The 15,073-nt window shown below is 43.0% G+C and overlaps 1 long non-coding RNA gene across 1 annotated transcript in view; it reads right to left on the bottom strand.

Moving 5' to 3' along the window:
• Positions 1-707: 707 nt before the first annotated feature.
• The window catches only part of LOC138657639 (uncharacterized), a 31,028-nt gene continuing 16,662 nt past the window's right edge, over positions 708-15,073 (bottom strand). Inside the window, exon 3 of the long non-coding RNA XR_011317104.1 lies at positions 708-1,149. This is a non-coding gene — a long non-coding RNA (uncharacterized lncRNA). The remainder of the gene's footprint in view (positions 1,150-15,073) is intronic.

Raw genomic sequence — 15,073 nt, 5'->3', positions numbered from 1 at the left:
CATTAATCTAAGGTGTTTGGCCACCACAAGATGGAGCAATCAGCTACAAAACGAAGCCAGTTCTTTCATTTTTCTCATTTCATATCTTTTTCTTAACATTGTCACTAGTTTATCGTTTATATTTCCAGAGGTTAAAAAAAAAAAAAGTGCTTCTGTGCCTTTAGGCCACGTTGTAACTGTATTTCTTGCCACAGGAAATCCTGGCAGACATATTAACTGCTGTTTCAAGATCGGATCAGATCTTTGTTGTTTTTTTTTTTTCTAAACCAAACCTATTATTGTTGTGTTTATGTGGTTGTTACTTCATTATCGTCTAGAGATGAAAGAGGATACGTATTCCAGCCGCGTCCAGTGTCTCTATGCCATCTATCTATTCTGTCAGTATTTCATGGCGTCTCAGAAGCAATAACCCAGCAGGGTAGTGTCTAATACTTATTTTTTTTTAGTTCCGGCAAGGAAAATAAATATATAAATTGCAGAGTATAAAACATTTCACTGAGGCAATCTGTGTAATACGCTATAAAAGACTTGGCCGGGATTCAAAGAAGACATTAAGAAGATACACTTCATCTATACTTCAGTCCGGGCGAGTGCTGGAAAGTGTCCAACACTAGGAGCTGAGTAATAACAATCAGGATCAGAAGATTGCCACAAAGGCTAATTATTGCACAGAAATAAAGCAAAATGTTACAAAATTCAACATATTTGTGTATTTTAATATTGTTAATGTTGTATTACTTTTCTCTCCCATCCCACCTCGGATATCTACAGTAGTCGTAAATTATGAGATAGCATCCTTTTCATCCACGTAGCTCGCAGTAAAATCCATTATCTTCCTTTTGTTTGAATTCAGTTCACATCAGCTTCTCATAGACTATAAAGAGGTTCAATCTGTTCCAGAACAGTAATCACAATCCATTAAACTCTGTTCCCTGTAGCCTTTGTTCCCAGTTACATGTGATACTGTAATTCTGAACAAGCAGACAAGAGACTGTAGGAAAAGAGGAGACGAAGGAGCGCAGCTTCCACCGCTGCTGCGCGTGATGCATTTAATAGCATATCACAGAATCATTATCGATTCCACATTACCGAAAGAATTAGTCTGCGGAAAACGGCACCGTTATTATGAGCTGTGTGTAAATCTTCTACCTGTAAAAGACGAAGATATCTGTAGTTTAGTTATTAGAAAATTTCCAGGTTTGGCACACTTTCTCCAAAGTGCAGGCAATACAAGAATTTTTTTTTTACATACAAAACCACAAGCAGATTTTAAGGCATGCATCATATTTTCAAATCTGCAACATATGCTATAATATATATTGCGGATTTCCAGCTTTTACCATGGCTTTTTAACACAAGCAAACGTTGGCATGGAATGTGGTCACATCTATGTCAGATTTTTTATGCAAAATTTTCTGTATCCCAGCATATTCTCCCTGAAAAAGAACCTGCCAGCATGATTCTGAAAAGGTACCTTCACACTGAGCAACTTTAGAACGAGAACTACAGCGATCCGTGACGTTGCAGCGTCCTGGATAGCGATCTCGTTGTGTTTGACACGCAGCAGCGATCAGGATCCCGCTGTGCCATCGCTGGTCGGAGCTAGAAGTCCGGAACTTTATTTGGTCGTCAGGTCGGCGTGTATCGTCATGTTTGACAGCAAAAGCAATGATGCCAGCAATGTTTTTTCATGGAGCAACAACCAGCTACAACGATAAGTACGTCACTGGATCGCTCCTGCATCGTTCAGCTCTTTGCCGTGTTTGACGTCTCCTAGCGAGCTAAACAGCGACGCTGCAGCGATCGGCTCGTTGTCTATATCGCTGCAGCGTCGCTTAATGTGACGGTACCTTTAGGTAAAGGAAAGACATGGCTGTAATTGCGCCGTAATACTGATTCAATTGCTAAAAGTTTTTTGCTAATGAGATTTTGGTAATTAAAACAGAATAAATCGGAGTATTAAGTCCAATTTTTGGACTTATTCTGTTTTAATTTCCCAAATTAGGAGTGTCCTTTTTCAATGTTTTGCCTGAGACCTCCCCACAGGATGATTGATCTGTTTGGCAATGTTGTACTAATGGTTCCCTGAATTATTATTATTTTATTATTATTATTTATTGTTATAGCGCCATTTATTCCATGGCGCTTTACATGTGAGGAGGGGTATACATAATCAAAACAAGTACAATAATCTTAAACAATACAAGTCATAACTGGTACAGGAGGAGTGAGGACCCTGCCTGCGAAGGCTCACAATCTACAAGGGATGAGTAGTTCAAGAAAAGCACATCCAGCCCATGAATGGCAGCGCTTCCCAGGACTCACATTCAAAGATGATATTTCATATTTTTTTATTTCATAACTTAAAATAGAAGAGATACAACGCGTTTCGGATACAGTATATATCCTTCTTCAGGTATCATAAAAACACAGTACAAATCCTACTAGTATAAAATTCAATTACACATATATAGTATCAAACCTTTTATCCCAAGCTCAGAAACTTGATTTGGGGTGTGGACCAAGTTCAGGAAAACACCCACTGATTGATACAGCCTTGTTAACATTGATGCAAGAAAGAGAGCAAAAAAAAAAAAAAAAAACACAAGAAAAAAAAAAAAAATAATAATAAAAAAAAAAAAATCCTTTAAACTCTCTCTATGATATCATTCAATCCATTTGGAAATAATGTTCCCAAACGATATATCCAAAACGTTTCTTTCCTGTTTAAAAGAGCTTTCCTGTTTGCAACTCCAGAGGGTATCTGCTCCACTGGAGTTACTTTTATGTTAAAAATTTTATTATGTTTAAGTAGTAGATGCCTTGAGAGACTATGTTTTAAAAAGCCATTTTTTGCTCTATTTCTGTGGCCATTAATGCGGGACCGCAGTGTCTGTACAGTGCGTCCCACATACTGCAAACCACAACTGCATGAGATGACATATACAACATGATCACTACTACAGGTGAGTCTTTGTGAGATTTCAAAGACATCACCAGTATTATTGCATTTAATAGTTTTAGCCCCATGATCTAGGATCCCACAGGTACAACATTTTTTGGAGTTACATTTAAAAACTCCGTTGCCTTGAAGAACTCCACATAAAGTTTGATCCTTATTTTTATAAATGTTTTTTCTTTTTGGATCCAGCTGTTTTTTTAATTTACTGGGGGCCACCAAATTTTTCAAAGTTTTCCCCCTTCTATATGTAATCCCCCTTCTATATGTAAAAAAAAAAAGACACTGCGGTCCCGCATTAATGGCCACAGAAATAGAGCAAAAAATGGCTTTTTAAAACATAGTCTCTCAAGGCATCTACTACTTAAACATAATAAAATTTTTAACATAAAAGTAACTCCAGTGGAGCAGATACCCTCTGGAGTTGCAAACAGGAATGCTCTTTTAAACAGGAAAGAAACGTTTTGGATATATCGTTTGGGAACATTATTTCCAAATGGATTGAATGATATCATAGAGAGAGTTTAAAGGATATTTTATTTTTATTTATTTATTTATTTATTTGTTTATTTTATTTTATTTTTTTTGCTCTCTTTCTTGCATCAATATTAACAAGGCTGTATCAATCAGTGGGTGTTTTCCTGAACTTGGTCCACACCCCAAATCAAGTTTCTGAGCTTGGGATAAAAGGTTTGATACTATATATAAGTGTAATTGAATTTTATACTAGTAGGATTTGTACTGTGTTTTTATGATATCTGAAGAAGGATATATACTGTATCCGAAACGCGTTGTATCTCTTCTATTTTAAGTTATGAAATAAAAAAATATGAAATATCATCTTTGAATGTGAGTCCTGGGAAGCGCTGCCATTCATGGGCTGGATGTGCTTTTCTTGAACTACTCATCCTGTGTGAGCCTTACGCTGGCTCTCTCACTTGGATCCACCCGAGGCAAGCTGCAAGCCCTGTATATTGAAAAGTATCTCAGAGGGAATTTGGAGGATACACGATCTAAAGCCATTTTAGTCTTTTATCAGGTGAGTGCATAAAATTGTGCACCCTTTAAAGACTATAATATTGTGTTTACGCACTTAGGGCGCCGCGATTTGTCTGTTCTTCTCTCCCAAACAGATTTTTTTTGTATAATCTACAAGGGATGGGTGAGGATACAGTAGGCGAGGATAGAGCTGGTCATGCAGCGGTTTGGTCGATCGGTGGTTACTGCAGGTTGTAGGCTTGTCGGAAAAGGTGGGTCTTCAGGTTCTTTTTGAAGGTTTCGATGGTAGGCGAGAGTCTGATGTGTTGTGGTAGAGGGTTCCAGAGTAGGGGTGATACGCGAGAGAAATCTTGTATACGATTGTGGGAAGAGGAGATAAGAGTGGAGTAGAGTAGGAGATCTTGTGAGGATCGGAGGTTGCATGTAGGTAAGTACCGGGAGACGAGGTCACAGATGTATGGAGGAGACAGGTTGTGGATGGCTTTGTACGTCATGGTTAGGGTTTTGTAGTGGAGTCTCTGGGCAATGGGGAGCCAGTGAAGGGATTGACAGAGGGGAGAGGCCGGGGAATAGCGGGGGGACAGGTGGATTAGTCGGGCAGCAGAGTTTAGAATAGATTGGAGGGGTGCGAGAGTGTTAGAGGGGAGGCCACAGAGCAGGAGGTTGCAGTAGTCAAGGCAAGAGATGATGAGGACTAGGGTTTTTGCAGATTCATGGTTGAGGAATGAACGGATTTGTGAGATATTTTTGAGTTGAAGTCGTCAGGAAGTGGAAAGGGCTTGGATATGTGGTTTGAAGGAGAGATCAGCGTCAAGGATTACCCCGAGGCAGCGAGCTTGTGGGACTGAGGAGAGTGGGCAGCCATTTACTGTAATGGATAGGTTCGTTGGGGGGTCGCGTGAGATGGGGGAAAGATGATGAATTCTGTTTTGTCCATGTTAAGTTTCAGAAATCTAGCGGAGAAGAAGGATGAAATAGTGGACAGACATTGAGGGATTCTGGTTAGAAGGGAGGTGATATCTGGTCCAGAGATGTTGATCTGTGTGTCGTCAGCATAGAGGTGATACTGAAAGCGATGAGATTCTATGAGCTGTCCCAGGCCAAAGGTGTAAATGGAGAAGAGCAGGGGCCCAAGGACTGAACCTTGTGGGACTCCGACAGATAGAGGGCGAGGTGAGGAGGTGGTGTGAGTGGGAGACGCTGAATGTCCGGTCTGTTAGGTATGATAAGATCCAGGATAGGGCCAAGTCTGCGATGCCAAGGGATGAGAGGGTCTGTAATAATAGGTCCACTGTGTCAAAGGCAGCCGACAGGTCGAGGAGGAGGAGGACAGAGTAGTGTCGCTTGCTCTTGGCGGTTAAGAGGTCATTGGTGACTTTAGTTAGGGCAGTTTCAGTGGAATGGTGTGACCGGAAGCCAGATCGTAGGCGGTCAAAGAGGGAGCAAGAAGAGAGATGGGAGGACAGTTCAAGGTAAACGTGTTGTTCCAGTAGTTTGGAGGCATAGGGGAGAAGTGATATAGGGCGATAGCTAGATACAGAGGATGGATCAAGAGAAGGCTTTTTGAGGATAGGTGTGATGGAGGCATGTTTAAAGCTTGAGGGGAAAACACAAGTTGTTAGTGATAGGTTGAAGAGATGGGTTAGGGTTGGGATGAAGACTGTGGTGAGGTTTGGGATGAGGTGGGATGGGAGCGGGTCAAGTGCACAGGTGGTGAGATAAGATCTTGAGAGTAGATCTTCTGTAATGGTGGAGAAGTTGGTTTTGGAGGTGGAGGGCTGGGAAATCGGGAGGAAGGGCTCTGGGGGTTGTTGACCAAAACTGTCTCTGATGCTATCAATCTTCTGCTTGAAAAATGAGGCAAAGTCTTCAGCGGAGATAAGTGAGGAGGGAGGAGGTGCTGGGGGACGGAGGAGAGAATTGAAGGTGTTGAATAACTGTTTAGGGTTGTGAGACAGAGAGGATATGAGAGATGAGAAGTAGGTTTGTTTAGCTGTGGTGATTGTGGTCTTGAAAGTAGTGAGGGACTGTTTGAATGCGATGAAGTGCTCGTTAGAGTGGGATCTTTTCCATCTGCGCTCAGCAGCCCTGGAAGCTCGCCTCAGTTCTTTGGTCAGGCTGGTGTGCCAGGGCTGTCTGTTGATTTTGCGAGCTTTGGTATGTGTAAGTGGGGCAGCAGATTCCAAAGCTACAGCTATTGTGGTGTTATATAGAGCGGCAGCGTCATCCACATTGTGTATGGAACTTATGTCTGTGAGAGGGAGGAGGGATTCAGAGAATGAATGTAGATCAAGATGTTTAAGATTTCTGCAAGGCTGTGAAAGTTTGTGGGGTGGGGATTGTAGACATGGAGTGGAGAGAGATGAGAATGTGAGAAGGTTGTGGTCAGAGAGTGGAAGAGGTGAGTTAGAGAGGTTAGATAGAGAGCAGAGGCGGGTGAAGATGAGGTCCAGTGTGTGACCGTCTTTGTGAGTGGCTGCAGAAGACCATTGAGTGAGGCCGAAGGAGGAAGTGAGAGATAGAAGTTTAGTGGCAGCTGAGAGGGAAATGTCAATGGGGATGTTGAAGTCGCCCATGATGATAGTGGGGATGTCCGCAGAAAGGAAATGGAGTAGCCAGGTGGTGAAGTGGTCAAAGAAGGTGGTGGCTGGCCCTGGGGGGCGGTAAATGACAGCCAGTTGGAGGTTGGTGGGGGAGTAGATGCGCACAGAGTGCACCTCAAAGGAAGGGAGGGTAACAGAGGGTGGCAGTGGGATTGGGGTGAAGGAGCAGTTATCTGACAGGAGAAAGCCAACTCCTCCGCCATGTTTGCTGCTGGGGCGGGGTGTGTGGGAAAGGTGGAAGCCACCGTAAGAGAGTGCAGCAGGGGAGGCTGTGTCAGAAGGGGTGAGCCAGGTTTCGGTGATGGCGAGGAAGGAAAGTTTGGTAGTAACAAAAAGATCATGGATGTAGGAAATCTTGTTGCAGACAGAGCGAGCGTTCCACAGAGCTCCTATTAGTGGGACTGGGGAGGCGGGGGCTGGGCGAATGGGTATAAGGTTAGAGAGGTTACGGAAGTTTGTGATAGAACGTGGATGGGAGGAAGAAAAGATTGTGGGAATATGGTGAGGACCAGGATTTGGAGAGATATCACCAGCAGTGAGAAGGAGCAGAGAAGGTGTTAGCAGGTGGGAGCAGGAGAGGGCATGAGGGGGCTGTCTGTGTTTGGAGACAGAAGATTGTATGTTAAGGAACAGTTCAGAGGCGGAGGTGAGGTGAATGGGGAGGATTGAAGAAGAGAGTTCCTTACTTGGTGTGGGGATTGGGGGAGGTAGCAGAAAGTGAGGGATTATAGGGGTGAAAGTGAAAACAAACAGAAACATTGTTTACAGTGACTGGCTTGTTACCTTCAGTTCCCTTCAGGTTCAATTCAGGTTTTAATTCTACTGTAATCCACACTTTTAAGGACACACTTCTAAGGGATCACACAGCAGACTAAAGTCATTGCAGACTTTTGCTATGCAATATATGGAAAACTAAGTGCGTTCAGGTGTGAAGCAGAGACGAGTGGTCTCTGCTCATCTTGGTCAGAGAATTAAGAGTGGACCAGATGCATACAATCAGGCCTGAGTAAACAATGTCATAAATAACAGGATGATTGATCTGTTTGGCAATGTTGTACTAATGGTTCCCTGAAAGGTCTATATTTGTCTTAATGAGATTTTAGTGCACAGGGGCCAGACTATGCACTGGATCTTCTCCTCCTTGTCGGAGATTCCCTTCCCCTGCCTTCTGTTCTGAATGATAGGTCACTGCTGAGATGTAAAATAGAAGAGGCAGGATATTATTATTTATTATTATAGCGCCATTTATTCCATGTGAAAATGCATATACATAATAAAAAACAAATACAATAATCTTGAAGAAAACGAGTCACTGACTAGTACAGGAGGAGTGAGGACCCTGCTCTCAAGGGCTCACAATGTACAAGGGATGGGTGAGGATACAGGAGGTAAGGGCAGAGCTGGTCATGCAGCGGTTTGGTGGAACGAGGGTTACTGCAGGTTGTAGGCTTGTCGGAAGAGGTCAGTATTCAGGTTCATTTGAAGGTTTCCACAGTAAGTGAGAGTCTGATATGTTGAGGTAGAGAGTTCCAGAGTAGGGGTGATGCATGGGAGAAATCTTGTATGCGTTTGTGGGAAGAGCGGAGTAGAGAAGGAGATCTTGTGAGGATCGGAGGATGCGTGCAGATAAGTATCTGGAGACGAGGTTACAAATGTATGGAGGAGACAAATGGTGGATGGCTTTATATGCCAAGGTTAGGGATTAGAACCGGAGTCTCTGGGCAATGGGGAGCCAGTGAAGGTGGTGACAGAGAGGAGAGGCCGGGGAATAGCGGGGGGATAGTTGGATAAGTCGGGTAATGGAGTTTAGGATAGATTGGAGGGGTGTTAGAGGGGAAGCCATAAAGCAGGAGATTGCAGTAGTCAAGGTGGGAGATGATTATGGCATGCAGTATTGTTTTTCTAGATTCTTGGTAGAGGAATGTGTGGATCTGGGAGATATCTTTTGAGTTGGAGTCTGCAGGAAATGGAAAGGCTTGGATGTGTGGTTTGAAGGAGAGATCAGGGTGAAGGATTACCCCGAGACAACGAGCTTGCGGGACTGGGGAGAGTGGGCAGCCATTGAATTTAATGGATAGGTCTGTTTGGGGGGTTAGTGAGATGAAGAAAATATGCTGAATTCTGTTTTATTCATGTTAAGTTTTAGAAATTTAACAGAGCAGAAACATTAAATAGTGGACAGACATTGTGGGATTCTGGTTAGTAAGGAGGGGATATCGGGTCCGGAGAGGTAGATCTTTCTGTCAACAGCATAGAGGTGATATTGAAAGCCGTGTGACTTTATCAGCTGTCCAGGCCAAAAGGTGTAGATGGAGAAGAGTAGGGGACCTAGGACTGAACCTTGTGGGAAACCGACAGATAGGGGGCGAGGTAAGTAGGTGGTGTGTGAGTGTGAGACGCTAAATGTCCGTTGTGTTAGGTATGAGGAGATCCAAGATAGGGCCAAGTCTGTGATGCCAAGAGATGAGAAAATCTATATTAAGAGGGAATGGTCCACTGTGTTGAAGGCAGATGACAGGTCCAGGAGGAGGAGGACAGTGTTGCTTGGATTTGACAGGACAGATAAAAATGGACTTGTTCCAGTGGCTTTGAGGCATAGGGGAGAATTGATATGGGGTGATAGCTAGACAGAGAGAATGTGTCAAGTGAGGGCTTTTTTAGGATGAGTGTGATTGAGGCATGTTTGAAGCATGAGGGGAAGACACCAGTTGTTAATGACAGGTTGAAGAGATGGGTTAGGGTTGGGATGAAAACTGGTGAGTTTTGGGATGAGGTGGGATGGAATTGGGTCAAGTTCACAGGTGGTAAGGAGTGATTTGGAGAGTAAAAAGGAACGTTCAAGTTCTGTAATGGTGGAGAAACTGTTTTTTGAGGAGGAGTGCTGAGCAGTTAGTAGGAGGGGCTATGGGGTCTGTAGGCCAAAGCTTTCTCTAATGTTATCGATCTTCTGCTTGAAGAATGAGTCAGTCTTCAACTGAGATGAGAGAGGAGAGAGAGGAGGTGCTGGGGGACAGAGGAGAGAATTGAAAGTGTTGAATAGCTGTTTAGGGTTGTGAAACAGGGAGGATATGAGAGATGAGAAGTAGGTTTGTTCAAACTGGAGTTGGGGTATAGTGACATTCAAAAACCAGAAAACCCTTTTAATCATCAAAGTGGCAGGTTTAATCACAGAGGGTCAACTTAAAGGGACTCTGTCACCTGAATTTGGTGGGACTGGTTTTGGGTCATATGGGCGGAGTTTTTGGGTGTTTGATTCACCCTTTCCTTACCCGCTGGCTGCATGCTGGCTGCAATATTGGATTGAAGTTCATTCTCTGTCCTCCATAGTACACGCCTGCGCAAAGCAATCTTGCCTTGTGCAGGTGTGTACTATGGAGGACAGAGAATGAACTTCAATCCAATATTGCAGCCAGCATGCAGCCAGCGGGTAAGGAAAGGGTGAATCAAACACCCAAAAACTCCGCCCATATAACCCAAAACCAGTCCCGCCAAATTCAGGTGACAGGTTCCCTTTAACGTAAGGTGCACCAGAAGCAGAGATAACAATGCGATAATTCTCACCTACAGTATCCTCACCCATCCCTTGTAGATTGTGAGCCCTCGCGGGCAGGGTCCTCTCTCCTCCTGTACCAGTTGTGACTTGTATTGTTCAAGATTATTGTACTTGTTTTTATTATGTATACCCCTCCTCACATGTAAAGCGCCATGGAATAAATGGCGCTATAATAATAAATAATAATAATAATAATTGGCAAGCAAGAGATGTGACCTGAGGAGTTGAAAAGGCACAATGAACTCCCCCATTGACTGCTAAATCTGTCCTGATTGGTCCATTGGTCCATTGATCGACTCTAGCAGTTGGCTGATAAATTGGAGCTGATTTACATGTAACAAAATAGTTAGTAGCTGGCTGCACAGAGGAGTTAAAACTTATCTGACCTCACATTTTAATTTTTTTAGTTGGAAATGTCTTTTTTTTAATTCCGGTCACAGTTTTGCTGTCACCACTTCTCATTTTGATGAACAATGGGCCTGAATACCTGTAGATGTGTTAATGCGCCAGCAAAGGCCAGAGTGACCCAGACCTTTATCTCTACTTTAAATTGTGGAATAAAACATTTCAAAAAATGTAATTGATGCATTTTCAGTGCAATAATTCATTTCTGGTGGAAAACCATGCAGTTATTATCTCGTTTTGTACCTTAAATCTTTTCTATAAATCTGCTGTAATATTTTATAAGACTATTAGGACAAGACAGCCCTTGTCTCTCTAAGTAAACTGTAGTCTGCTGATGTTCAAAATATAGGAAACCATGAAGACTAAATTAAAGAAGAAGCAAATGACAACCAAAGAACATCCAGTGCAACTCTTCAAATTTGAAGGAGTTGGTCAGTCTTGATATATCTGGTCCATTGTTTTGACTCATATTATTGTCCTTGAGGCTGACAACCAAAAGGTCCATTTTAATGATCCAAATGGTAGCACTACACGACCGTTGATCGGTACGCATTTACTGATCAGCCGTTGTTTAATAGTCTCTTTATGAGGCAGAAAGCAGTAGATGATGTGTGCTGAGCAGTCAGTAGTAGAGCTGTAGTAGTGCGAGTCCTGTTCACGCAAGATGATGCACCGTGGAGGACGATGATCTTTTGTGCTACAGCCTGTTTACGTTGTAAGATGATTGTGAAATGAGCATTCTTAACCCCTTTACGACCTTGGACGTATAGGTACTTCCAAGGTCGCCTCCCTCCCTTTGATGCGGGCTCCGGCGATGAGCCCACAACTTTACTGGCACATGTCAGCTGATTTCATCAGCTGACATGTGCCCCTCACAGCTGTTCATGGTTCTGCCAGCAGTATTTAACATGCGAGCTCCGGAAGCGTGTTATAAACCCCGCTAATAGGCGCCCATGTAACATGATCGTGGGTCACCGATGGGTTGGCATGACAACCCGGGGTCTGCAGGAGAGCCCTATAGTTGTCATCGCTCATAGCAGATGAGTATTTTTGCTGCACACAGCAGAGCTGAAGGTAATCGGATGATCGCAACTTCTAGTCTCCCATGGAGACTAATGAAGGCAGTGAAAAGTAAAAAAATATAAAAAATATAAAAGTTTAATCACCCCCCATGCAAAATATAACCAAAAAATACACATATTTGGTATAGCTGCGTTCAGAATCGCCCGATCAATATATAAAAAGAATAAATCCGATTGGTAAATGGCGTAACGAGAAGGTGCTTTGAAGGTGGAAATGGGTCCCCTTACTTCTTGGCCAATGTGCAGTTGCACAATTCCACCAATAACATGTCTGCCTCTGTCCACCCCTGAATGTAACCATAGGAAAGATGACACTACAGCCACAAAGGTGACCGTCTGATAGCCTAGCTCGACTACCCACCTCTCCTGAAGACCCTTCCAGCTTTTTGAGACTTGGGTGGAGGACATCATCTCTGAAAATAGTATCTTGAGGTGTTTTTTTTGGTGGGTAATAAAACATTTTTCTTGTGTTTTCCAATGATGATGGGAATAGCGGTTGCACTGAGTATGTGGCACTCTGTTTTGGGAGTTGAGTTCCTTATAGTTTTGGTTACCTGACTGTGGAACTTCCCATCTGAGGGAAAAAAACAAAACATCATCTCTGAAAATAGGGGCCCACAGCTGCACCCCATCAGTTTGAGTAGCAATCTTAGATGAGTAAATAGCCTCAGAGAAGAAGAGGGTGCGCAACCCCTCACTATGTCACTAAGGATTTTAGCATTCTCCCGTGAATACTCCGGATAGTTTCTTGTGGTGGGATGCAGGTCTGGACAGCTGTCGTCATCATATTAGATAGATAAGAATTAATATATGTGTGTTTATGCCTCATTGGGAATCTGTCATCCCCGAGACATATATAACCTATTAATATGGGCATACAGGTAATAGAAATGTTAAGCTTGTCCTACCTGAATGCCTCATATTAATGGTTTTGTTGTGGAGAAATGTTATATTCTGTCTTTATGCTAATGATCAGACCAATAACTCATCATAAAGCACAATTTCATATGCTTTGAAGGTGGAAATGGGTCCCCTTACTTCTTGGCCAATGTGCAGTTGCACAATTCCACCAATAACATGTCTGCCTCTGTCCACCCCTGAATGTAACCATAGGAAAGATGACACTACAGCTACAAAGGTGACCGTCTGATAGCCTAGCTCGACTACCCACCTCTCCTGAAGACCCTTCCAGCTTTTTGAGACTTGGGCGTAACGAGAAAGAAATCAAAATTACGTTTTTTTGTCACTGCAACATTGCATTAAAATGCAATAACGGGCAATCAAAAGATCGTATCTACACCAAAATGGTATCAATAAAAATGTCATGTCAATGCGCAAAAATAAGCCCTCACCCAGCCCCAGATCACGAAAAATGACAAAAAATTTATGGGGACAAACTTTGGATTCTTTTTTCACCACTTAACTAAATAAGAACCTAGATATGTTTGGTATCTAAAACGTGTAATGACCTGGAGAATCATAATGACAGGTCAGTTTTAGCATTTAGTGAACATGGTAAAAAAAAAACACAAAACACTTTTTTTTGCGATTTTCATCGCACTTTGAATTTTTTTCCCGATTTCCAGTACACTGTATGGTAAAACCAATGATGTAATTCCAAAGTACAGCTCATCCCGCAAAAAATAAGCCTTCACATGACCATATTGATGGAACAAAGTTTTGGCTCTGGGAAGAAGAGGAGCAAAAAACGGAAAAACCAAAAGGGATACAGGGTTAATAAAGCTTGTGCACATGAATTTCTTTGTAAGATCAGGTGCAGATAAGTATATTTACGGTCCGAGTGTGATCTGTAAAATATCGGATCGCTCACAGAACAATATTAGTCTATGGGCACATGCCAGATTTATTTCTCAGACAGAGCTAGAGGCAACGTTTGCTTTTTTAGCATTAGTATTCTTGAGACAAGTCACATACAGATACTATTACAAGAATATTTAGAATTGGGACACGCAGCACTTAATTTATTTATGACCTTCGTGTACAGCCAATATTTGAGAACTTGCAGTTACTGTTTAACCCCTTTAACCCTCAAGGGTGGTTTGCACGTTAATGACCAGGCCAATTTTTACAATTCTGACCACTGTCCCTTTTTTGGGGAATTGAGATCGGACGCCATGTCGCGTTTGGTGAGCCCCCGATGTGCCTAAACAGTGGAAACCCCCCATAAGTGACCCCATTTTGGAAACTAGACCCCCTAAGTAACTTATCTAGATGTGTGGAGAGCACTTTGAACCCCCAACTGCTTCACAGTAGTTTATAATGTAGAGCCGTAAAAATAAAGAAAATCATTTTTTTCACAAAAATTATCTTTTCGCCCCCAATTTTTTATTTTCCCAAAAGTTGTCCAGTTTGTCCTGAGTACGCCAATACTCTATATGTGAGGATAAATCACTGTTTGGGCGCACAGCAGAGTTCGGAAGGGAAGGAGCGCCGTTTGGCTTTTTCAACGCAGAATTGGCTGAAATTGAGATCGGATGCCATGTCGCGTTTGGAGGGCCCCTGATGTGCCTAAACAGTGGAAGCCCCTCAATTCTAACTCCAACCCTAACCCCAACACACCCCTAACCCTAATCCCAGCCCTAACCATAGCCTTAACCACAAACCTAACTAACACACCCCTAATCCCAACCCTAATCCAAACACTAACCCTAACTTTAGCCACAACCCAAACCCTAACTTTAGCCCCAACCCTAACTTTAGCCTCAACCCTAACCCTAACTAGCTCCAACCCTAACCCTAACTTTAGCCCCAACCATGACCCTAACTTTAGCACCAACCCTAACCCTAATGGGAAAATGGAAATAAATGCATTTTTTTATTTTATTAATTTTCCCTAACTAAGGGGGTGATAAAGGGGAATTTGATTTTCTTTTTATAGCAAGTTTTTATATCAGGTTTTTATGTTTGGCAGCTGTCACATGTTAGAAGACACTTTTTATTGCAAAAAATAGTTTTTGCATCACCACATTTTGAGAGCTATAATTTTTCCATATTTTGACCCACAGTCATATGAGGTCTTCTTTTTTGCAGGACGAGTTGACGTTTTTATTTGTACCATTTTCGGGCATATGACATTTTTTGATCGCTTTTTATTACGATTTTTGTGAGCCAGAATGAACAAAAAACAGCAATTCATGAATTTCTTTTGGGTAGGGCGTTTATACCATTCCACCAGTAGCGTAGCTACCGTGGGGGCAGAGGGTGCGGGTGCCCCAAGCCCGGTGCTCAGACGGGGCCCACCAGGAGCTAAGCTACTGTAACTACAACAGCGCGCAGTGCGCCAATACAGTTACCTTCTGCGGCAGAGCAGGGAGAAGCGATCTATGGGGCCCCTGAGCAGGCTGGGGCCCCGGTGCCCGCAGTGGGCCCCCCCGCCTGTCATCACAAGTTCAGCTGTACCGGCATTTAGCTGATACAGCTGACCGCAATGATGAGGGAAGGAGCGCTGCGA

The sequence above is a fragment of the Ranitomeya imitator genome, chromosome 1, assembly GCF_032444005.1.
Source record: "Ranitomeya imitator isolate aRanImi1 chromosome 1, aRanImi1.pri, whole genome shotgun sequence".
NCBI lineage: Eukaryota > Metazoa > Chordata > Amphibia > Anura > Dendrobatidae > Ranitomeya > Ranitomeya imitator.
The sequence above is the reverse complement of the archived record's forward strand: the minus strand, read 5'-3'. Positions and strand labels throughout refer to the sequence as shown.